Raw genomic sequence first — 25,602 nt, 5'->3', positions numbered from 1 at the left:
AATCTTCAATAGCCAAAAAAGAAAGCGGGTAAATGGAGAGAAAGGCAAGAGGCAAGAAAAGGGAGAGGAGAAAGAGGAAAATAAAACAGAAGAAAATTACCATCTATCTGTTGGTTTTCTCACCAGCTATGAGCCAGCAATTTCCACGTTTGCCTGCCAACTGGCTTCCCAGAATGAGTGTGTGAATTCAGTGACTTGATACAGGTTGATAAGCTAGGAGACTATATTAAATATTTAAAAATAATAATTGACAATTAATAAAATCTGTTGTAACATAGAATTTTTTTTTTCCTTTTCTTTTTACACTGTGAACCTTTTAGTGTTCATAGTTCCTTTCTCGGACGTGGAAATTCCTTTTTGTAAACTTCATCCTCTGACTAAAGTTGAGCCAATTTTGAATAATTGAGCAGAAATTAAATAATAAAGGTTCAAGTTGCTCATTTTGGACTAACTGAAAGTTGTCCCTATAACCCATTGTTATTGGCACACAGGCAAGGAACATCTTCCAGGCCAAATGCCTTTACAAGATTCCAGGGACCGTGCAGCTCATTTATTCTCTCATGGAATTGAAAAATGCTCACAGGTAATAAGTAATAATGCCCTTTGTGCAAAAAGAAAAGAATTACAAATTCAGCAGTGAGCTATGTCAAGGTATAGACAAGGCAGAGTATCACAGCAACAAAAATTTGTCAAGAGAGAAAGAAATCTCCTGATAAATAGAAAATGTACTATATTCTGTATTCAATAAATAGCACCCTTTTCTCCATAGAAGAAATTTGTCCGCTCCTCAACTGGCCAACCTGTTCAATGCTGAAAATTCTCCAGTATCTCAGTGGCTCATATGTGGAAGGGAATATATTCTCATCACTGTTTGTGCTTTTTTATTGTCTATCGATTTTTTAAAAATATTTTATGTACTATTTCCATAAACTTAATTACTAAATAAAAAGCTGAATTGCTAAATATTAAATATAATGTTGTAAATTTAACAAATTTGACTCCTCTGAACATGAACATTTAAACAAATGATTGATATCAAAAATTAATCAGACTCTTCCAAAGATTTCATGGGTATAACTTTTTTCAATCCTTTAAGCACATAAAAAGGGACACATTATTACAATGAATATAAAACAGATCAATGCATTTACACCCAAAATAGTTTATCAAAGACTTAATTCCATGCAATTATTTGCCTCTCCATTTTTACTCTTATTTGTATTCTAATTCTTTCTAAAGTACCTATTTCACTCATTTAGCAAAAAAAGCTAGGGTCACCATCTTAGAATATCTTTGATTATAAACGTGAGTTTTGAGACCAAAGACAAAACATAGGCAGTTCCAAGGAACTTGTACCCAAATTACCTTCCCAGGTACCCTGTTACAGTTGTGCTTGGTCCGTTACTTCAGAAATTCTCTGGATCATTGGCTTTGGAAATTTTTATGTGTTTTGATTTTTTGTGACCTTAATCATTTTATTGTCAATATCAAAATGGTGCTAAATTGACATGTCTTTGGTTGATTTGGGTCACTGGGATATTGTAACATTTATTTTCATCAAATATTAAAATCTATAATATTAACAAAGAGAGGTCAGCAAAAACCCACTAGCTATTCTTCATCTATCTTTGTGTCCAGGAGGCTGGGATGGCACAATTCTAAGGGCATCCTTCATATCTTTAGGGTCCAAGATCCCCTTGTTTCCTCTTTTTTTTTGTAGACTTGATTAAATAAGTGCAACACAGAAATAAATGAGCAGAACACTTCTTCAAGAAATTGAAGGATCCAGAAAAATGACTTCCTTTGGATAAAGTTCCTTTGAAAGTTGCCTTTGAGGCGCCTGGGTGGCTCAGTTGGTTAAGCATCTGACTTTGGCTCAGGTCATGACCTCAGGGTCCTGGCACCGAGCCCCAAGTTGGGCTCCCCTGGTCAGCAGGGAGTCTGCTTCTCCCTCAACGTCTGCGCCTCCCCCAGTGCGTGCTCTCTCTCTCTCTCTCTCAAATAAATAAATAAGCTTGCCTTTGAGTACATGTGTTTAGATCAAAGATGAATACTACCTGATTATTATTGTGAAGATTTATTATCACCTGTCTCATTATTTCACACAGTATGATCCCCAGACTAATAGTACCACCTGGGAACTTGGGAGAAATTCATATTCATATTCTCTGGCTCTGTCCCAGATCAACTGAGTAAGAAACTCTACGAACAGGATCCAGCAGTCTGGGTTCTTATAAATCCATCAGGACCCACGTGAGTCTGATGAATGCAAAAGTTTGTTACAGTATTACCATCAAGCATTTTATTTAGTCTTTAGTCTTGTTTCCTACGCTATAGTCAACATATAGAAAGTTATTGTGGGATGTACCCAAATTTTAAGATTACTAATCTTTGAGGTTGAAGTTAGCAGGAATGATTACTTACTGGAACATTCTTGTCATGCTCAGAAATCATGCATTCTCAGAAGTGTTATGTGTTCATCTTAGAGAGAAAGACTGAGAAACATGCTCCATCAAATCACAGTGCTGGAATGTAATTAAGAAAAACAAATATCTGATTGAAATAAAACTTAAATCAGAAGAATGAGTCTCAAAATTGAGAAATTGTGTAAGGAAAGAGGGAAAGGGAGGATGTGAGATAATAGAAAATATATACATTGGTCTCTGTCCCTGGTTCCTGACACAGTTTCTAAATCCCTTGACATTTCCTGGGTGATAGGAATATCTTTTGTTCTAATGGGCTCCTGAGTAGCTTCAGATGGGGGCTAGTCACCAGAAAGACCCAACCATGACTAGAAGCTTTCAGCCCTACCCCCCTATTCTCTGGGAAAGGAAGAGAGGCTCGATACTAAGTAACAACAGATCATGCCTACATAAAGAAGCCTCCATAAAAATCCCAACAGTAAGAGGTTCTGAGAGCTTCCAGGCTGCTGAACATGCAGAGGTATTGGGAAGGTGGCATGCCTGGAGGGGGCACCCTACCCTTATTTCTTCCCCCACACCTTGCCCTACACATCTCTTCCATCTGCATCCTTTATCATATCTTTTTATAATAAACCGGTAAGTGTAAGTGTTTCCCTGAGTTCTGTGAGCCACTGTAGCAAACCATTGAACCCAGTGAAGGGGTTGTGGGAGCCCCAGTTTATAGCCAGTTGGTCAGAAGTACAGGGGCCTTGAGATTGGCACCTGAAATGCCAGGGGCAGAGTGGGACTGAGTTCTGTGGGATTGAGCCCTTAGCCACTTGTGAGATGTGATGCATAGTGTCAGAATTAAATTGTGAGACACCCCCCAGGAATTGCGTGATGTGTGGAAAATCCACACATTTGGTGTCGAAGGTAAAGTGTGGAAGTAATGTAATATTGTGAGAGTAGAGAAATGCAAGAGTGTTTTCCTTAGACAGGGAGAAAGAGAGTTTGTGCAAAAGACTGCACATTCTGGACCCTAGAAATGTTTAGTCTGTTCTGCACAGGGACCATTCAGTTGTGCCCTTCCTGCCCTGCATCCAAGCTGGTTATGCTGTCGGACGATACCGTGCCATGGCACAGATGAATTCCTCTATAATTAGCGATTTCCAGCTTTTGTTGGGCCAAGAGTGGACTCTACCATCCTACTTGCCCTTTCTCACACTTGCCTAAAACTCATCACCCCATTGCTTGGGCCTTCATTCACTCTCAAAAAGCATCCCTGGCCCTACTTCAGAGAGAAAAGAAGTCATCAAATTAGAAATTAGAAATCCCTCAAATTTCCTCCATGGAAAGAACATACAGATTCAACTTACAAGCATATTCACTCCTCCTCTTCCTTCCTTATAAAATTAGATCACCCTCTTCTTCATCAAAGGTTAATACCTTCACCTGTGCTCTAGATCTGATCCCTGTCCCTCATAATTATCCCCCTCCTCCCTTTCTCTTCAATGCCTCCTTCTCTATTGGCTCAATCCCAACAACATATATGTGCATTCAAACCCTTCTTACCTAAACAACAACAACACCTTAACCCCGCTTTCCTTCTAACTACTCGGTATTCTAGTATGAAGTTTAGGCAGTTTCTATGTTAAAAGAGCAGACTCACCAGGTTCTGCTAGAAAATATCTTTATTCTCTACCCCCCTTCATTCCAAACTGTTCTGTGGAGTTTGTGCTTGTCCTTGCCTGGGTGGAATACTGGGCAAACACCTTGGTTTATCTGCTCACGTTGAATTGTAAGAAATAAACAAGAATAGTCACCTTCTAACAATTGTGTTCTATTTGTTCCTGTAGTAATCATGGGTTCCATTTAAAGCTGCTCCCCTCTCCCAGCTGTGTCCTGAGGCCTTGGGGTGAGGTGTCTCTTTTCTCTGTTTCCAAGGTTAATGCTTCCACTTCTGCTCCTTCATCAAATAAAGCATAAGGGAAAGAGGAAAGGCAGAGCTGGGAAGATCTTATTTGACAGATAGTGTCTTCATCTTCTCATACTACCACTGGTCTTTGGGTCCATTCAGAACTCTTCTTCTAGGAAGCCATTTGTGGATTCTTCAGAGACATTCTTCGTAACTGTGAATATCTCATGAATAACCTCCTACTTCCTCTGTTTAGCCACTTTCAACTTCCCTTTGTTCCTGACTGTCCAGTCAATGCAAACTCTCTCTGGTGGGGTCCTATTGACCCTACTGGAAGCCCTCTTACATAAGGTCCTTTTAGAACATGACTCCAGACATTTATTTCCATCAGTATGGTGGACTAGAAACCTTAAATGACTCAGCCTCCCTGTTCAGAAAAGGAAATAAGTGAAGTCTGGATAAATATGAAACAAAAGAAAATAACAATTTAATGAATCAGCCTCCTGGCAGTAAAGTAAGGAGTCTATCTTACTTTGAAACTTGTAACCATGAGTTTCCAGCTCCAAAGTGAAACATTGAGCCTGGAACCATGGAAAGTAAGCAAGATCCAAACCAGCCTTCACCCTGAAACTATGTACTGAACTCTGATGACCTTTCATTTCCACTGGAGAGCTACACAGTGGCATGAGAAACAGGAAATTAAGATTTCAGCCCACCCAAGGTGGAGAAATACTACATAAGGTGGGGCCTATAATGTCTACTTAGTATATGAGTAAATGGGAAATAAACTCAGCATAGAAAGGGAAAGTAAGAAACATGCCCATTTTGAACACTCCTATTATTTAACTCATAACTGTCATTTCCACTCACATGGGTTAGCAAACAATACACACTACATTTGTGGTTTAAAAAAAACACAGACAGACAATTTAACTTAAACTGGTCCCAAGTTGGTCATGCCCTCGGGCAACTGATAGAAGAAATCTCATATATTCGCAAAAGGAACTTAACCTCAAAACAAGTCTCAAAGAATTCCAACAGATAAAGTTTCAAGAAACATAAACACAGAAGGAGATGAGGTACCATGAGTAAGCAGCAGCAGAACACACACACTCATTGTAGTTTGGGTTTTGTGAAAGCAGCTGCCAGGTCAGAACTTCAGATACAAAATGTTTATGAAGAAGAGAGAGAGAAACCAAGATTATGCAGAAGGAGAAAGTTGAACTGCTGTGTAGCTCTGACAAAACCTGGTCTAACCCCAGCAGAAAGCACTGGTGAGAATATTGTCCATCAGAGCTGTCCTACACTGGGCCAAAATGCTCAGACCTCGATACCCTCACTCAGTCTCCAGGCAGGCTACTTTGGGTAGGGCATGGCCATCGGTGAGACAGCTCTCTGCAAATGGAGGCTGCCTGTTGACCTCATTTCTTCCCACAGCAGGGCATCAACTCTTTCCTTGAAGACAAATGTAGATGGCACATCTCTGTGTTAGATAGATAGATATGAGAATAGGTCAGGTAAAGATTTTAAATATGGAAATTAACAAACAGAATTTAAAACAGGTATTTTAATGTTTTAATAAGTGTTTTATTCTTTTAGGGTGTCTAAAACGACGAAGCACATTGTAAAGAGAATCAAATTTTCAAGTAGAACTTCTAAAAATGAAAATTGCAATAAGTCAGTTTAAAAATTCAGTCAGTATGTTAAACAGCAGATTAAGAGGAACTAAACAAAAAATTACTAAACTGAGAGAAAGATATGAAGAAATTATTCAAAATGGAACTCAGAGAAACGAAGAGATGGAAGGGAGGATGAAAAGCTGTCACTTCTGTTTTACTGGAGTTCTGTAGGAGATAAGAGAGAAGAAAGAAGAGACAATATCCAAAAGACAAGGAATGAGAAATTTTCGGACTAGTCGAAAGACCAAACCCTCAGACGAAGGGAGCCCAATCGATTGTGAGATAAACAAAAGAAATCCAACGGCAAAGACAAAGAGAATATTTTGAATGTAAGCCCGGGGAAAAAGAAACTTTTGAAGGAAGGGGATTGTATTGAAGCCTGACTTCTTATCAGTCATAATGAGAGCAAAAAAGAGTGAAAATTGCTTTTACTATACTGAAAGAAAATTGCTATCATCCTAAAATTCTTTACCTAGTCAAATTATTTATTCAGGAATAAAGAGAAAATAATTATCTTTTTAGAAAAAAAATGCAAGAGTTTAGCTCAACAGACCCTTAAATGAGCAGAATTTCTTAAAATTACAAAAAGTTGTAGCAATGAAAAGAAATATAAAATATTTGATGACCTCAAATTCAAAAATTTGTTTTCATCAAAAGACACTTGACAAGTTGAGAAAATAAGGCAAAGAATGGAAGAAAATACTTGCAACACATTTAACCCACAAACTCTACTATCATATATAAAATGAGCTTACTAACAGTTAATAAAAACAAGAAAACCCAATAGAAAAATGGGCAACCAACTTGAACTGGCATCGTGCACAGCAGGAAATCCAAATGGTCAATAAACATATTTTTAAATGCCTAAGTTTACAAGGAGATACCATTACAGCATATTGTCAAAAATTCTGCAGTTTGATAATATCGAGGGTTGGCTCGAATGTGAAGCAAATGGGACTTTCATACACTGCTGTTGGGAGTGTCAACCAAGAACCAGATGCTACGGAAGAGAAAAATTGAGGGATCTTTTCAAATTGGAAGATCTGAGATGGCCTTTTTACAAACCTTTAGCTGAGATTATAGAATAAAAAGTTGGTCAGACCAAGTAATTCCCGGCAAAAAGAACACTTTGTCCAAAGGCCTGAGTTGGTAAAGGGCTTGGCATGTTTGAGGAACGGAAAGACAGCCAGCGTGGCCAGGGCAGACGGAGCAACGAGCACAGGGCCAGAAAAGCTGAGGATTCGACTAAACAGACAGGCAAACCACCTCCATGTCTTTGCGGGCCACTGTAAGGATTCTGATGGTAATCCTGAGCGATAGGAGGCCATTAAAGTGTCTAGGCAGAGAAATGATGCTCGAAGAACTGCATTTCTCAGAGATCACGCGTTGATCGAGGAGATGGGTTGAATGTATGCGTGTGCATGAGTAGAAGCAAGGAAACCACTCAGCAGCCTTTGGCCATAGTCCAAGTGATTAAGAATGATAACATAGGCCAAGGAGACGTAGACAGACTGAGACGGTGGTGACGGGTTAGAAATGGTGGTGAGGTGATGCCACACGCTCAGATAGGAAACCCTGGAAGAAGACAAGGCTGAGCGTGGGGCAGAGAGAGAGATTATTAGTTCCATTCTGCACATGTTGATATTGACATACTCATTTTGCCTCCGAGGAAATACATACAGGATGCATTTGCTGAGTACCTTTGGATCCAGAGGCGTCCTGGAGCTCCGCGTCCTTCAGGGATACCACGTCCACAGCTCGCGATTGGACCCAGTTAGGATATTTACACACGTGGAAATCAGCAAATGCTACAGTTCAAGGTGGGTTCCCCGCCCCCTTTTGGAGAACTGGTTGTTAAACCTCTCCCGGCACCCCACTCTTTGGATTACAGGGGAGTAGTCTGGCATCAAGATATAAAGTTTGGGAGTCCTCAGAAGGCAGCTGGACTTCATTAAACAGCAACTTGCTTTTCTACAGAGCTGAGAAGCTTAGCGGGGAATTCGTTCATGCCATCCTCGTAAAACTGCGTGTTGTCGACACATGAATGGCTGCCAGACTCTTCGGACAGGTTGGGGATAATTTTATAAGAAAAGAGTAAAAAAGAAATGTTTGTCAAAGAAACCCACTTCTCTTCCTGTTTTGGCCTTGGTAACGTGGCAAAGACTGAAAACAGCGTCGCAGCTTTACGTGCATGTTTGGTTACTGCCTTTGGAAGCATCCGTCCTTGCTTCCTCAGGGGCTTCTGTGGCCTGATGCCAGCCCTGTGTACACACTGGCACTAGTGGCAGGCCTCGGGCACCCCGAGCTTCACCTGACCTGACATCCAGGCATGAGCAAGCAGACATGAGGACAGAGCCCTGCCAACAGCCTTGCTTCCCCTGCACAACCATGCCCTTCCAGGCAGCACATGGAAGCAGAGCTTAAGAAAACACAGTGGCTAAGGTGTCTGACAACTGGAGCAAAACATGGGGCTAACGCTCCTCAAAGAAGGGCTCACAGGGGCTGCAAAGCAGCAGTCGTGCGTGGTTCTGGGAGCGCCAACCCTGCCCTGTGGGAGGTCTTGGCACACTTCCAGAGATAACAGCTCAGATGTTGGTGACGGTAACACCTTCCACTCGTCTAAGACCTTATGCTTTTCCAAGCATTTTCTCGTACGGTTTCTCATGTTTGTTTTTTACAACAGCTCTATGGGGTTGAAAACACAGTGCTGCTATCTTCGTCTGTTATACAAATGAAGTAGCTAGGGTCCTAAAAGTATGGGTTTCCAGGCCCTTTAAATTAATACAGACCACCCGGCTGCACCGTGCCGGGACTGGGCAAAATTTACTCCAAGTATTCCCCATGTACCTGCCATCCAGCATTGTTGTTGGCATCCACGGGCTTTTGGCCTCTCTACCTTCCCCACCATGTCCCTGATTTGAATTCCAGGTAATGGTATATATATTTGTAATTATCCTGGGATATATAACTTCTGTATATAACTGTGTCTATCAGTGACAGACTAAAAAATATTTAGTGTACTCAAACATCATTAGGATAAATATTTAGCCTACCAAGGCTCTGATTACCTGGAAAGTACACTCGCTGGAGTATGAACATAATAGTATTTATACCTAATGAATGTCCGCGCATGTGTGTGTGCGTGTGCGCGCACAGGTATGCATTTTCAATGTCTCATCCCACAAACTCCTCTCAAATGCCCACTTCAGGTGGAGGCGGCTGTGGAATTGTGAAACACACCCTGGCTGTGATAGCCAGCTTCTGGATGCCCTAGGTCCTCACCTTCTGTGTGGTCCCCCGCCATACGCAGCAGGGCTGGCCTGGAAAACTAATAGGATCTTCCAGAAATGATAATCTTCCAGCACATGATTCCTAGGCGAGGCAACCAAAGGCCTTGTGGCTTCTCCCTTTCTCTCTTTGGGTGGCTCATCTTGAGGGGAACCCAACTGCCATGTCGTGAAGACACTCCAGCAGTGGGACAGCAGAGCCGCGTGGAGAGAAACGGAGGTCTCCTGCCAGCAGCCATGCGAGGGAGCCAGCTTGGAAGCAGACCTTCCAGCTCCAGTCAAGCTCTCAGATCAGGCAGCCCCTGCTGACGTCGGGACTGCAGCCTCATGGAAGACCGTGCGCCAGAACCCTCCAGCTAAGATGCTCTTGAATTTCTGGTGCAGAGAAACTATGAATTAACAACTCTTTAGTGTTGACTCAAGCCAGCAAGTTTTGGAATGATTTCTTATGCAGCCGTCGATAACTAAGCAGGCAACCTAAATTAAATCCAAGCTCTATCACTGGATAAGGAGGCTTGGGAAACTCACTTCATCTCTTATTTACGAATTCTTTAAAATTGAAATAATAGCAGCCACCTCAAAGCTCTGCTTTAAAGGGTAAATGTGATCACATAATACAGAAGATCTTGGCACAAGGTCAGCATTCTTGGGGGGACTAATTCATTCTGGCTTACTCAGAATTTTCTTGATTTTAGCCCTGAACGTCTGGCATCTGGAGAACTCCCTCAACCCCAGGCAAATTGAGGTAATTGGTCACCCTAGCATTCACTGAAAATTGGTTGAAGGTAAAAGATGTCAGTGGTATACAGCAAGCAAGAAAATCTAGACGCGTCAGGTAGATTAGCCCACACCCTATTCACCTACACAAAAAGACAGATTCTAGCTATGAGATTGCATCGCTGTATCTGTGAGACCAGGACAGGACTATAAAATCAGCCTGCATGTCTTAGAAGTTCTGCAGTGACCCCAGAGATTTCTGGTCTATGGGGAGCCCTGTTCTCTCCATAACTCTGGTCTTACCAGGGAGACTCTGGGTCTTCTATGGAAAAGACTACTTTTTCTGAAGAATAGAACAGGGCCAAATCCATACCATCAAAAGACTAATCTAGAATATCTCACTGCTTCAGACACTTTTGAAGTTTGGGGACAATGACAGGGAAATGCAGCTCCACTAATGCTAGAAGTGGCAGCTCTGGAGCCCAGTGTCCAATCTGACTACAGAGGCCCTTACCAGACCGAGTCCATATCCTGCCCTGAATCGGCCTCTGCAGAAGCCCCAAGCATCTCCCAGGCTCCTCAGAGTCTCTGCTCTGTCTGGAGTTCTCACCTGTAAACCCCCTTGCATTATGCACATCTCCCCCCAGCCACCCCTTTGACAACCAGCTTCCACTCATCCTTCAGGTCTATGCCAAGGTACTGCTTCTTCTTGGGAGGTTCCCCCAACTCCCAGGGAGCTATTATGGCACCCAACGCTTACCCTGACATACTGCATTACAAGTTTTATCATAGTTGCCTCTTTGTCTATCCCTGCCCACCAACCCCAGCCCCCAGTAAGGACTGTGTCTTATTCACCCTTCTCTCCATGGTGCCCACAGTATCTGGCACATAATAGATGCTCAGCAAATAATGGCTAATTAAATGCATCAATGCATGAATAAATGCCTTTCATTCCACTTGGCTCAGTTTTATGAAGACCCACATCTGGGACGCAAAGTAAAATGCTCCTTTTGCTCCCTGAAGAGTCACAGTTTGCTCCAGCTAATCAGCCAGTGAACGGAGGGGCAAGCAAAGACTGCCGGGCTCATCACTTACACAGGACACCCAGAGGTGGCTGTCTACTGACAACACTTTACAGCAGAGAGTGCCTGTCCTAAGATAAGGCCAGGGTTGGTAATGACTCTTGAAAAACATCCCGATCTCTCTCTACACTGATCACTTAAGAAGTCAAGAATAAAAGTAAAGAGTCTTCAGTGAGTTTTCTTTTTTAAAAAATTTTATTTAAATTCAAGTTGGTTAACATACAGTGTATTATTAGTTTCAGGAGTAGAGTTTAGTGATTCATCAGTTACATATAACACCCAGTGTTCGTCACATCACGTGCCCTCCTTAATGCCCATCACCCAGTTACCCCATCCCCCACCCACCTCCCCTCCAGCAACCCTGTTTGTTCCCTGTAGTTAAGAGTCTCTTATGGTTTGCCTCTCTCTCTGTTTTATCTTATTTTATTTTTCCTTGCCTTCCCAAATGACACAGACCTGGAGTGGACCATTTGACAAACTCCAGGGCTTGGTAGGTTCCCTATAATCAGGAGCTTCTGCCCTCAGCTACCGAATTGCCCACCCACAGACACAACCAAGGGAAGCCAGGTTAGTCTGGGTAACACACAAAAGAACGATTAGCAGTCAGATCCTGAAGTAGCTGGCCCTCTGGACAATGATGGGAAACGTGAGGTCAATGACGTGAGTGAGCACGTGTGCTGCAGTAGGGCCTGTGGCTTCCTGCCAGAGGCTCCTACTTCATGCATCACGTGTCTCATCAGAAAAAAGAATGTCTTCCAGAAATCCCAGTCACCTCAACATCTGGTTTAGTGCTCTTTCCAGCAGCCCAAATAAAGTGACTTGCTGCTTTCAAAATCAGGTCAAAGTAAACAGAGGGACAGGATGTTTTGACAAACAGACTTCATTCCATCTGGTAAACAAGAGAAAAAGGAAAAAAAAAAAAAGCCAAGGCAAACCTTGTAAAGAGAAGCAGGAATGGGTGGGCAGCCCATCATACATTTGAGGAGAGTAAGAACATTGACATTCGGGCTCTAAGACAACCCATCTGCTATGATGATAAACTTGTTTTACTAGAAATTTGCTATTATGTGGCTGCTAGTTAGAAACCAAACGTCAGGCTGTATGTGGCTCTCCAAGGTAGTGTAACATACCAAGGCACATGAGTATCTCAGACGGAGCAGGGGCAGCCGTCCGTGGTATTAAGGGAAGGGAGCCAGCACTAATTGAACGCCTTTATGCGTTTACATTTATCCTTTAACGTAATCCTTGCAACCAAGCTGAAAGGACAGTTATCATCCCTGCTTTATAAATTAGATTAAGCAACTGAATCAGGTACATGCAACTAAGTAAATTTCAGAGTCAGGATCTGAACCCACAGCTCCAAGTCTGCCGTTGCCAAGTTCTAGAATGTACAGTAGTAGCCCCTCTGGGCTAAGACCACTGCGTTGGTATCTTCTATTGCTTGCAACACAAGGGAGCTGAGTGACTCCGTTTTCTGGTTCAGTGGAGATTTCAACAGATCCATAGCCTGTCGTAGCAGATGATTGGTCGGAGCATTCTCACAAGCACAAACTCCAGGCTCAGCCCTGCTTGACTTTTGCAGCTCTGCCTTCTACCATAGTGGGATTTAGTATATTTTCCAGAAGATGGAGTACCAAGGTAACTGCCTAAAACTTACACTCACTTATGCTTTTTTTTTTTTTTTCAAATTTGAAAATCCGAATTCCCCATCTGCTCACAGAGCCATGTCTGGAATTAACCAGACAGAGTGATATCCTTACATTATAGAGTGGGTGCACAGTTAAGGAAGTGAATTGAATTTACAGTGGTTACCCTTTTTTGCCAAGAAACTCATCCAACTGGGGTTGGAAAACCAATCCTCAAATGTTGGGTATTAATTGGACACTTGGCCAAAGCAATCACTCTATCAGCCAATTAAGGGCCTTGGAGCAGGAGTATACTGTCATCCAGAGCCAACACAGCCGGCTTAAGTCCTGGTCACACACCATTTCTTTCCCTCTGCCGCCAAACTCGTGGCTTTGCCCCCTTTGTCTCCAGTGACTTGAATTTCCCTTCTTCAGTCTGCTGGCAAAATTAGGGGGCTTTTAAAGCACTCCAGGACCTGCCTACCCATGAGTATTAAAAAAGAAGCCACAGCTAGTTATTGAAACTTGTGGAAAGTCTATGAATTTTCAGTAAGGGTCCTAGAGGAGTTTGTGTTCTTCTGGAAAGAGACAAAGAGAATTGGGGAGTCAAGAGAAGAGAAAATTCAGGAGGCCAGTGGATGGGTCAAAGTGGGACAGAAGACAAGCTGGTCCCTCAGAATCCATGAAAAGGAACGCATAGTCAAGCCTATAATTTTTCTATTGTTTCCAGCATCCTATTTACTACTAATAAACTTGTGCCCATTACTTATAGGTAAGACAAAGAGGCGAGGAGCTCCAGCATCCACTGAACTTAGACTCTTAGAATCCCGACTCTGCTGATTTCCAGTTAAGAGACGCCGGGCAAGGAAGTTAAATTCTCAGACTTCCATGTTGTTGGCCTTAGATTGCCAAAGGGTTTAAGTGAGAACTATTTCACACAGCTTAACACATAGTATGTCCTCAATAAGTGTGAGTGACTGTTGCTCTTGTTCTCTGACCACTTTTCGAAATCTACCATAACCTCTCCATTAAAAAAGAAGAAGAAGTAAAAAATTAATGCCAGACTGGGCACTAATTTCAGCCCAAAGCTGGATAATTGTTTTCTAACTTAGAAAACAGGACACAGACCAGGTTAAGCCCTGGGAGATTTTCCCAGTGAATTGCACAGCATGTGGATACTTAAGCCCGTGTATAAGGAGCACTAAGTCTCTTTGGATATGTGACCAGAAAAATGGAGAGTCAAGGAAACTGCGGTACAACTTTGGCCAAAGAGAGCATGTTCGTTTGAAATATTCCAATCAGTGAGGAAAAAGTGAAGGCTTTCTATGGGTTGAATTATGTGGAAATGTGCTTCAGGCTTCCAGGGTTTCCAGACAGTGAAGTGACTTACTTACAGCATACAAGCCATACGGGAGCCCACAGATGCAATTGTAACCAGTTTATGAAAGACTGAACTGGTAAGACAGGAGGGAACATTCCCTAGCTGGCAGTTATCATGATGCTTACAGGGCTCACTGGAGCAAGCAGTGGTCGTTTGCTGAATGATGATGCCACAGGACAGTGCTGGCGTGGCCTGCCTGGTTAGAACAAAGCCAACTGTGATATTCGAAAACACATAAAGATACCATTTTGACCTTTCTGATGTTATTCCTAATAATCATCCAAGATGTGTGATAGTTGGCTTTGTCCAAGAGAAACTTAATTGCTACTGCAATGACAATTCATGGAGTAGCCTTAGAATTCCTTATTTCCAGGCCAAATATGAAGAGTGTTAAGAAAAAAAAAAATCATCCCTATCTATTCACCTATGCCCCTTGACTTCCTGCCTCCTTCATTAAATATCCTTGTTATATTCACATTTCTTGACTTTGTTCCCTTCCCTACATCTGCCCCGACCATGAAACCAATAACGATGATATAGGCATTTGTCCAAGATGTATTTTTATTGAGTTCCCTCAATATAAGTGAAATAAGTGGGCCCAAGGGGACTGGGCTAGGAGTGCATATTAAGAAAATACATCTGTCCTGATAAGTGTCAAAGGCTTGGTGGCAAAGCAATTCATTTACCATTAGGTCAGAGCCATGTGCCAAAGACTTTGAAGATCCTAACAGAAAAGATGGAAAATTTTCTTCGAGGCAAAGAGACCCATGAAAATGGACTTCAAGTTATAAACCAAACCACAGGGGATTTGTCGATGAACAAGCATGCCCCTGGGCTAAGGTGCTCCCAGTCCTCCCTGTCACGTTCAGCCTTGCCAGTTTCCAGTTCTGCTGTCAGACCAGGGTCTTGCTAACACCTGCTGTGCCCAGGGGGACGCTGCCAGTGGAACCCTGCAGCCCTACTCTGCCCCACCCCAAGATATAGCCTTTGTGTCATCTGTGGTCTAAAACCCAGATACCTAGGGCAAGATGGACTTTGGCTCCAGGGGACACTAATCCAGAGGACCTAAAACTTACAACCATAACTTTTAAAGACAGCATTTTTAAAATTTGGTTGCATTTACGAGTTGAAAACTCATGGAAACAGCAGTATTAATAAAAACACCCATTGCTATAATAGAAGCAGGACATAACTCAGTTGTACCCACTGCTGTCCACATCTGTGAATGAGGTGCTTCAAATACGAAATCGACTAGAAGGCCTACTTAGTGCTACCTGTTCTGAGCACCAACAGGTCAGGCCAGAGCTCTTCAATCCCTCCTGCTAAGATCACTGGTCTGAGTCCTAGGAGCCAGGATGGCAAAGGAGGGCAAAGGAGAAGGATTATAATCCTCAGAGCCACCATTACCGAACACTGGGTGCGAAGAGCTGCATATCCAGCCACGGATTTACCCCATCACCATCGATACAGAATAGATACTTCTGTGCACATTTTACAAGTGAGGATTCCAAGGCTCAAAGAGACACAGAATAACTTGCCCCCATTACACAGTTACTATGTTGCAGGATTTGGGATCAAAACCAGAGCCAGGACTGTCTGGCATATAGTACTTGGCATATATTATAAACCTGCCGCTTTCACTACTAAATCACTGCATCTCCAACTTGAATGTGCATGCAAGTCTCGTGGAGAATGTTGTCAAAATGTGGATTTTGATTCTAGAGGTCGGAGGCAAACCTGAGTTGCAGCGTTTCTAATAGGCACCCAGATAACGCAGGTGCGGCCCGTCTCAACTTCGAGAACTGAGAGGTTCTGCACGCTACTCCCTCCTGTATGTCTGAAAGGGGTGCCCACAGGTGGAAGGGGGGTGTGGAGAAGGAAGAAGCAGGAAGGGAGCAAGGTTCCCCTCTGCAAAATGTTGTCCCATCCCATAATGCATATATGACAATTAAGACAACTACAAAGTCAGTATCTTTATTCCATGAAATCTCTTAACTAGGAACTAAATGCAGTCCCCATGTATCTATTTCACAGATCTTTTCTGAAACATTTGGGCCCCAATTTCCCATTTTAAGGAATCAGCCTGAGGGAATAATTATCTGGTGAAACTCCTTCCCCCAGGATGAAACCCGAGAACTAGGCCCAGTCACAATCGCATAAGCCTGAAAGCTTGCAAGTGTCCCACACTTGCACGTGGGAAAGTGAAAGCTGCTTCCCTTCAGGGACACCTCAAGGTCATGCAAGTTCATGGAGACTGGCCTCTCAGCTAGAAGTGGTGCCAATGACACTTCTCAATGACACTTCCTTCCTGATGGAGCTTTCTGGGGACACTTCATGGAAGATAGTTTTCTTTTCACTCAGAGCATCAGGAGTGATTCTTGAGAGCAAGTTGAGGACATGGAAGAACACTCCAGAGCCATCTGCAGACATCTGACACGGCAGCCCTGCACACAGGCTGGAAGTACCTCAGGAGCACAGCAATGTGCCTGGGCCTGACCAGGGCAAACTCGCCCTCTGGGCTTCTTTTGTCCCATTTGGCTCCCCCTCTCACTTGTGGGCATCCTCTGTTCTCCCCACACCCAGAATCGGGAAGTGCCCGGCACAGACCTACACCCTCATTCTTGGCCGAGCTGGTCCTTCCTGGAGAAAACATGCAGTGCTGTGATCACCCCTAAGGAGTGTGGTGAGGGTTGGGCAAGAAACATGATGTGTTTCCATCCCAACTTTCATAAGTCTGTGGCTGGAAATTTCAGGGAGTGATTCTTCCATGAAATTGTCATCCATTGATCCATTCCTTCAACAAATATCTACTGAGTGTCGACTGTGCACTAGTTCCTGGGACTCCCGCAGTGAGTGCAACACAGTCCCTGGGCTTGGAGCATTTAGAGTCTAGAGGGAGAGACAGACATGCAAACAAATCATGATGATAAAGCATGAGGGCCTGAATTACTTCCAGAGGAAACAGCAGGTGCGGTCACAGAGGCACGTGAAACAAGGCTGGGCTTTCTGATGCTGTAATGGAGGCTTGCTCACAAGCGGGAGGGAACAAGAGGAGAAAGCACCTATACTTATTGAGCACCTATGACGTGCCTAGTACTTGACAACATCCCCTCGCTGCTTCCCAATCTTTCCACATCATCGTTCATCTGAAAAATGACAATAGCCCAGTAACATACTCGGGTAAGCTCAGGAGGCTGCTCGTAGCTGGAGGCCATCTGCCCGGGCTCGGCCCATGAGAGGCTGTGGGGAGCCACATCTCAGCACCACCTAACGTCTTCCTGGGGGCCTCCCAGTGCTGGAGAGCCAGGCAGGAGTGCATTCAATGCATCACTGAAGCCTCTCAACTCTACAAATGGGGAAAATATGGATGCATGTATTTAAGAAACTTGTTCAAAGTGTCACAGCTCATAAGAGGTGAGATTGAGATTCAAACCTGGGCCCGTCTTGTTTCAAATTCATGAGAGTTTCCCTTTGGTATGACATTGCCTCCAGCTCCACCTCCACGGAGGGAAATACTTCACTAAGGAGTGGGCCCCAGGAAAGGGATCTTGACAAATGAGAGTGGCTTGGGAGAGAGGGGAAGAGAAGAGATTTCCAAGCAGAGGAAACGCGGGTGCAGACACACAGGGACGTGAAATAGATTTTTCCATCCCAAGTTAAGAACCATATAACAACATTCATTCATAAGCGATGAGACTGAGAGGAAACTAGTTATTACAGCAGGTTACTTGTAATCATTTCCCTCCTCATCTTTTAAGGAGAAAGGATACTGCTCGGGCAGTTGAGGTGTCCAGATCTGTGCTGCTGGCTGAGTTAGGAGATGGAGGGGAGCCATCAGATGTGGAGAGTGGGCTCACTCAGGCACCTGGGAAAGATGAGGTGCGGTGGCTGAGGCGAGCCTGCACTGGGAAAAGGGGACAGAGACCAGAGTGAGAGAGGGCCGGGTAATGGAGAGAAAGGGAGAAGAAGCCAGAGACTCTAGAGAAGAGATGACCTCAGGAGTCTTGCTGTGTGGTAGATAGTCCACAGATCTTTGACCAAAGCCCAACAAAATTCCCAGGTTTCTCTGAGTGAAGTGGCCATGTCAGGAATGGCCTTGGGGCAACTCGGTACAATTGGGTTGTACAGTTGATCCACAAACATGCTCGAAAGACCCTACCCTGTCTGACTGCTGTGCTGAGCAGTGAGACTCCAGGGAAGAGCAGCCCGCTGTCTGCATGTGCGCAGTGAATCGGAGCAGGCCGGCCAGGAGAGGGACAGGACCGGGGCACCTCGGAGGGAAGGGCCAGCACGTGGATTCGTCCTTGTCCATCTTGTGCCTGCCTTCTGGCGATTACGGATCACACTGCTGTGAACATTCACACATGAGACTTTTGTAGGCACGTGTTTTTACTTCCCATGGGCATCTACCAAAGAGTAGAATTGCTGGGACACAAATTATGAGTCTATGATTAAGTGTTTGCACATACTCAATATCTCACTTATTAATTTTAGTTATACTCTTTCCTGAATGGTCCAGGAGAACCGGGACTTGGCTGGTCTAAGTCATGGAGGGGCCTCCAGAGTCCCATGAATGGGTGGGTATGTGTGCATGTGTGCTCACATGTGGGGTGTACTTTTGTGCCCATGTATGTGCGTGTGCATGGGCGTGTGTGTGTGTGTGTGTGTGTGTGTGTGTGTGTGTGCTGACAGAAGAATGGAAAGAGCAGGAAGGCAAAGGGGGGGCATCAGAGTAACTGATGGATGAAATGACGACTCGGCCTGACCTCGCTCGGTGCACCGAAGGTGGAGAGAATACGGGGACATGAGAGGCGGTGGGAAGCACCTAGTGAGAGGGAGGATAAGAACCTCTTGGGGTGCTGGCCTAGAAGACGCGATGTGTCTCCATGTCATTGACTGGAGTAAGGAATAATGGAACGGAAGCAAGTTTTGTGGGATGAGCTTTGGTTTCTTGGCTTTGTTACTCTCTTAACATACATTCAGATCTATTTTTTTAAAAGATTTTATTTATTTATTTGACAGAGACAGCCAGCGAGAGAGGGAACACAAGCAGGGGGAGTGGGAGAGGAAGAAGCAGGCTCCCAGCGGAGGAGACTGATGTGGGGCTCGATTCCATAACGCCGGGATCACGCCCTGAGCCGAAGGCAGACACTTAACCGCTGTGCCACTTTGGAGCCCCTCAGATCTACTTTTTTTTTTTACTTAAATTCAATTAATTAACATAGAGTGTATTATTAGTTTCAGAGGTCGAGTTCAGTGATTCATCAGTCTTATATAACACCCAGTGCTCATCACATCACTGGCCCTCCTTAATGCCCGTCACCCGGTTACCCCATCCCCCACACCTCCCCTCCAGCAGCCCTCAATTTAAAGTCAAAAGGACATGCCTAAAAATTGTCATCCATAATAGACATTGTCATCAGGGCTGCTATAAAGGATTCTAAGGGGTATAGTTTCCTTTTCTTTGAGGCTTGAGATCGCTTGAGGTCTAATACAGACAACATTAAAGAACATCCTGAGATGGACACAAAATAAAGTTCATTTTTAACAAGATGTATATATTTCAATACATATGTGTATGTATGTAATAAAATACATATGTGAGTACAGAAATCAAATATTGCCTCAAACTGGGAATGGTTGGAATGTATGATTTTTTCAGTTAATGGGTAAGCTATTTTTGGAGTTCATGGGATTATTAAACATATGTCACTGAAGAAGTAAGAATAAATTGCCAAAACCAGGAATACAGTGAGGATATGAAGAGGATACTGGCAGACAGACAATTAGTTTCCTGTAGCTACCATAGCAAATCATCCCAACCCGTGTGGCTTAAGGTAACAAACATATTCACTCACAGTTCTGGAGGCCAGAAGTCCAAGATCAAGGTTTCAACAGGGCCACGCTCCCCACAGAGGCTCCAGGGGAGGACCTGTTCCTTGTCCTTTCTAGCTCCTGCTGGCTCCTGGTGTTCCTGGGCTTGTGGCTGCCTCCCTCCAGTCTCCACCTCCATGGCCGTCCAGCTTCCTCTTCCGGCTGTGTCTCCTCTACATGTCTCTTGTAAGACTGGATTCAGGATTTACCAGATAATCCAGGACCATCTCCACATCTCGAGATCCTTAACTCGAATTACATCTGTAAAGACCCTTTTTCCAACTAAGTTCACGTTCACAGGTTCTGAGAATTGAATGGTAGACAATAGAGGGGGCTTCCATTTTATAATACATTTTATTAAATTCCATCCCATGTTCAGGCTTCTCTATTCTCTTTTCTTAGTTGCATAACTATTGCAATTTAAGCCGCCGTGAGTCTCCAGCATTAGTTTTACCATATCATTTTGGGTCACAAGCTCACAAAAGACTACATTTTTTAAAAAGATGATTGTCAAACCAGATGCCAGAAGTTCTCCTGAGACACTCTATAATTCAAACCACAGGCTCCTCGGGCTATGTTTTAAGAAGGACAGTCCTATAATAAAAATACTGTGTGTACTTCCTCTTGGCCTTCCAGAAGCTAGTGGCACAAAAGCCCCATCACCTGTGAGCAGGCAAGATTCTGGACCCTGCTGGGTGAATACAGAGCAAGTACTTGCTTGAAATCTGTCTTTTAGCCAAGAAATGGTCACCTTGCCCACAGCCCCAAGACCAACGAGTTCCAGGGACACAGCCCGTTGTATAAGGTGTGTCTATGGAAAAAAGATTTTTAAAAGAGTATCCCATTTCTTTAATCTTTCATTCCTCAGTGCTGAAAGAACTCCAGAAAAAAAAAATGTAATTTGTTTGGGCCAGTGGAAGAGGAAGACTGGGGTTTATTTCTGTTTAATTTCCAAAATGCAAACAACTAAAAGAAAACTTTGATTTTCTTTGCATCCCAGATTGGTCAGGGCTGAAGTCTGTTGCACGGCTGTCAATGAAAACATGTTGGATAGTAACCCAGATGGCATAAGGCGGTATGCCCAGAAGAGAGGGAGACTTGTAAAAAGGATTAGAAAGGCCAAAGGAAAGAAAAGAAGTGGGTTTTTTTTTTGTTTTAAAGATTTATTTTTTTTATTTGAGAAAGAGAGTGCATACATGTGCACGCACACGGGAGAGGGGAGAGGGGCAGAAGAAGAGGGAGACAGAGAATCTCAAGCAGCCCAATGTGGAGCTCCATCCCAGGCCCCTGAGATATGACCTGAACCGAAATCAAGAGTCGGCCACTTAACCGACTGAGCCACACGGGTCCCCCAAGAAGAGAAGTTTTTAGCAAGAAAATATTTAAATACACAGTAGCTAGGTATAAACATATGTTCTCATTTTAATGGATCAAACATCTCTGTTCATTTATAACATTTTGTTTTTCTTCATTTCAGTGAAAATTCTGTGACCCAGACTATAAAAGAGCTAATAAGGCTTTTTACTACCATAAATTAGCCATATTTCCATCAATGTGCCACAATAAAACATAGGGAAATTATCATTATTATTTTTTGAAGAATTAACTTAAGCCATTGAATGACATCTCTTTAGCAAACATTAGCACAGGTATGAACCCCAGCCCTCCGTGACGATTCTCATGTGCGAGACTAGCACCTGCCTTACTTCTGTTTGGTGGGGAGAGCTTCTGTTTCACTTTATTTTTCATGTTATGCAAATGCCTTTTGGTTTTTCAAACCTATTCTTTGAGATATATATATGTATACATATGTATATATGTGTGTGTTTGTGTGTGTATATATGCCTCAAGTAGTTGAAGAAATAAGGAAACGTTCCAATCAACTAAAAACCACCTTTACTTCTCTGTTTTGTTTTGTTTTTCTTCTGGATATTTCAAGCAATTTAATCATATATGTGTTCATATAAATATCTCCATATCCATAGAAGTACCTCAACATTTATCTTAATTTTTTCCTTTGAGTTTCTGTTGAAAACTTCTTTACTTAATAAAAAAATCATGCAATATAGCATTCCCTTGAATAAATATTCCATTAATAGGCCAGAATTATGTAGGAAGTAAGCAAGGACTAGTATTATTCACTTATACTTACAGATTAATACCATATTATTAAATTTTCAGTTCCTATTATTAAAATGACATTTATATCCTGTTCAACTGGCCAGATTAAAAAAAATCAGCTCTTGAGAAGCATTATGCCCAAATGCAGAATAAACTATAATGCTTAGAATGAATTGCCTCCATTACTCAACAAAAACAAAACGTATAATGTAAATGGTAAAGGTTGCAGAGAACAGCTGGAAAATATTGCCCTCTTGATAGAAGTTACCTTAATTGTGAAATCATTCCCAAGCCAGGATGTCATCATTTAAATTTGCTTTTCTGTCCCCTGGGCAATATTTCACTATTCTGTGTCTAATAAAGTTTATCTCAGTTGTTTATTGATAGTTATTGATGTCAGTTGCCAAACCAATAAAATACATAAGCTCTATTATTTATCACAAGAAATATGTGTGTTTTATAGACATTTATGGTAAAATTTTTGTGCCTTTTATAGGTTCTGTAACCAATACTAAGTCTCTAAACATCTAAGACGGCTTCTGCCCTAAGGGCACCGTTTCCCAGCTGTTGCATTAAATGTAAATCACCACCTATTTTGTAAGGTTTTTAAATTAATACATGTTATAGCTCCACGTTTAATTAGAACTTCGTTCACCCAATCGGGCACCTACTAGGTGCCAGGTGCCACGTCAGGTCTGGGGCATAAATAAGATCTTACCAGTGCAGGCAGGCTCAAGTTCCCTGATCTTAGTCTATCAGACACTGAAACATTGAGAAAGGAGCAATGAGGATATTCCTGCCAGCTTTTTCTGAAATCATAATTTTAAACAGAACCTCTTTACCGGGGAGTTTACAAGATACTTATCAAGCAAAAAGAGGGTAATCATTAGAATAAAATAATAATAATAATATTTTGATAACATCACGGATAACAGTCCAATCTGAGGAGTAGAATCAGGTGATGTCTACAATGGACCAAGTAAATAGGAGGTGGGCGAGACAATTAGGGGCCTAACTTGCATACACAGCCAAGCATCACGGAGTAGTTTTCTTTTTTCTTTCTTCTTTCTTTCTTTCTTTCTTTCTTTCTTTCTTTCTTTCTTTCTTTCTTTCTTTCTTTCTTTCTTTCTTTCTTCCCTTCCCTTCCCTTCCCTTCCCTTCCCTTCCCTTCCCTTCCTTTTCTTTTCTTTTCTTTTCTTTTCTTTTCTTTTTTTTCTTTCCTTCTTTTTGAAAGAGAGCACGTACACCACGAAAGGGGCAGAGGAAGAGGGAGAGACTCTTAAGCACAGAGCTGACCTGGGGCTCAATCTCCCAACCCTGAGATCATGACCTGAGCAGAAAACAAGAGTCAGATGTTTAACCAACTGGGCCACCCAGGTGCCCCCTCTATACTAAGTGACAGAATCAGCTCTTTCCGGTGCTACTTAGATGCGGATGAATTATATTTGTATATTTGTATATTTGTATATATTCGAATATGACTGAGTCTCTTTATTTGCAGGGCCCTGAATTAGCCAATACTAAACCAATGCTTCCAGGGGAAATCCAAGGTCTGCTTCCTTTCAAGCCTCAGGTCACCTTTTTATGGACAGATCAACACATGACCTTTTATGTGCATTGCTGTTGAAAGACAGCTTTTTAATATGGAGTGTTGGTTTGTTACCATTGAACTTATCGTGCAGAGCATTGTAGTTCCTCCCTAATGAAGTGCATCTAAAACTTGTATTTTCTCCTTGAGGCACATCACAGGCTCCTTGCACTTAGGAAGACCAGACAGTAAGCACTTCAGCATTCTGCTTGGGGATCGCTTTAAATAGCAAAATCACCATTAAAAAGCACAAAAATGCAGAAACTGGGGCACTAACTAGACCGTGAAAATGACACTCGTTCACCGCAGGAGAGCTGAACCAAGGAGGCAGAGCAGCATCTTGCTCAACCTCACCTGGGACCGTGTCCATTAGTTGACTCAAATTTTTTGATGCTCTGTGCATGTCCATGTATGACCATAAAAGTCCTGCATGTGTTGATTTGGGGGTTACAAATGAATTTTACCAAGTAGGGGCGCCTGGGTGGCTCAGTCGGTTAGCGTGTGTCTTCGGCTCAGGTCCTGATCCCAGCGTTCTGGGATCGAGTCCTGCATTGGGGGTCCCTGCTCAGTGGGGCATCTGCTTCTCCCTCTGCCCCTGCCCCTCCCTCTGGCTTGTGCTCTCCTACACGCGCTCATTCTCTTTCTCTCTCAAATAAATAAATAAAATCTTTAAAAACAAATTTTTTTTTACCAAGTAGGTGAATTTACAAGTATAGAGTAGCAAATAATGAGGCCCAATTCCATATGAGACTGTCCAGACATTTTAAAACTTTTTAATAAGAAAATGTTCAAACATACGCAAAAATGGAGAGAACATTAACACTTATTTCTATCTGAATCTCTTTTCAAAATTGCCTATGACTTACCTATTTCAGAAGATGAAATTTGTGCTTGCCCTCTCCAGATAGCAGAAAGATTAGCACACAGCCTGTGTGGCTGATAAGCCCATGACCTGGTATGTGCACGGTTGAGTTCTTTGAGAATCAGGAATGAGCAGAAACCATACTGAACATATCATCACAAACAAACAGGAGTCATACCGAAGAACTGGTTGTAATATAAATACATGTAAAAAAATAAGCCTTTTATTTGGAAAAAAATAGGGAATCGTGCATGAAGAGAGAATTTATTCATCAAGGATATATAAATTATATTTCCTGTCAGAGTCCTGCATGAGACTGGAGTTGACAGCATCCAGCAACTGATAATGAGGCGGCAACCACCCGTGTTTGAAAAGTGTCTTGATGGACTCTGGACAACCAACATATTATGGAAAACTGATCCCAAAAATCTGGCCCAAGCAAGTGTCCTGGTTGGAAATAGGAGATGAACTGAGTGTGGGCAAGACGGGTGTGAAATTGCTACTCTGAGATATTTTACAATTTTAAACTCAAACCTCTTTACCCAGGAGTTCACAATGTCAATTGCCAAAACTACAAGAAAATTATAATAATGGTGATAAAAACCGAAGTGGTAAGAGACAAAGAAAAAGAAATCATTCTTTTTCAAGTAGTTAAGGGTTCTTTTTCTCAAAGTTCCACATTCGCGTATTTTTAAAAATTCCTTCCCATAAAATGTCACAGCATAGTAAGTACTCCTACCATAAAATTGCAAAGATAATTTTTAAGCAGTTTTGTTTTCGATCTCACATTCCTGAAATGAATACAGAAATTGAAACATCTGCCGTGTGCATGTGAATTTCAGGCCCTGAGCGCATATACCTTCGCAGACTTGCAGAGCCTAACACATTCTTAACTAAAGACCACTTGGATTACCTTTCCTTCCTCTGTTCGTGCCGTTCTCCATAGCAGGAAAATGTATCATGTATCATATCATTTGCCCCAAACCAATTTTTCCAAGTTTCATGGTCATCATCTCCCTATTCCTGGAACAGAACAGTCTTGCAAAGTTTGCCAACAGTAATTCAGACT

The sequence above is a fragment of the Ursus americanus genome, chromosome 32, assembly GCF_024610735.1.
Source record: "Ursus americanus isolate L20-20 chromosome 32, mUrsAme1.1.p, whole genome shotgun sequence".
Classification (NCBI taxonomy): domain Eukaryota; kingdom Metazoa; phylum Chordata; class Mammalia; order Carnivora; family Ursidae; genus Ursus; species Ursus americanus.
Note: the sequence above shows the minus strand (reverse complement) of the source record.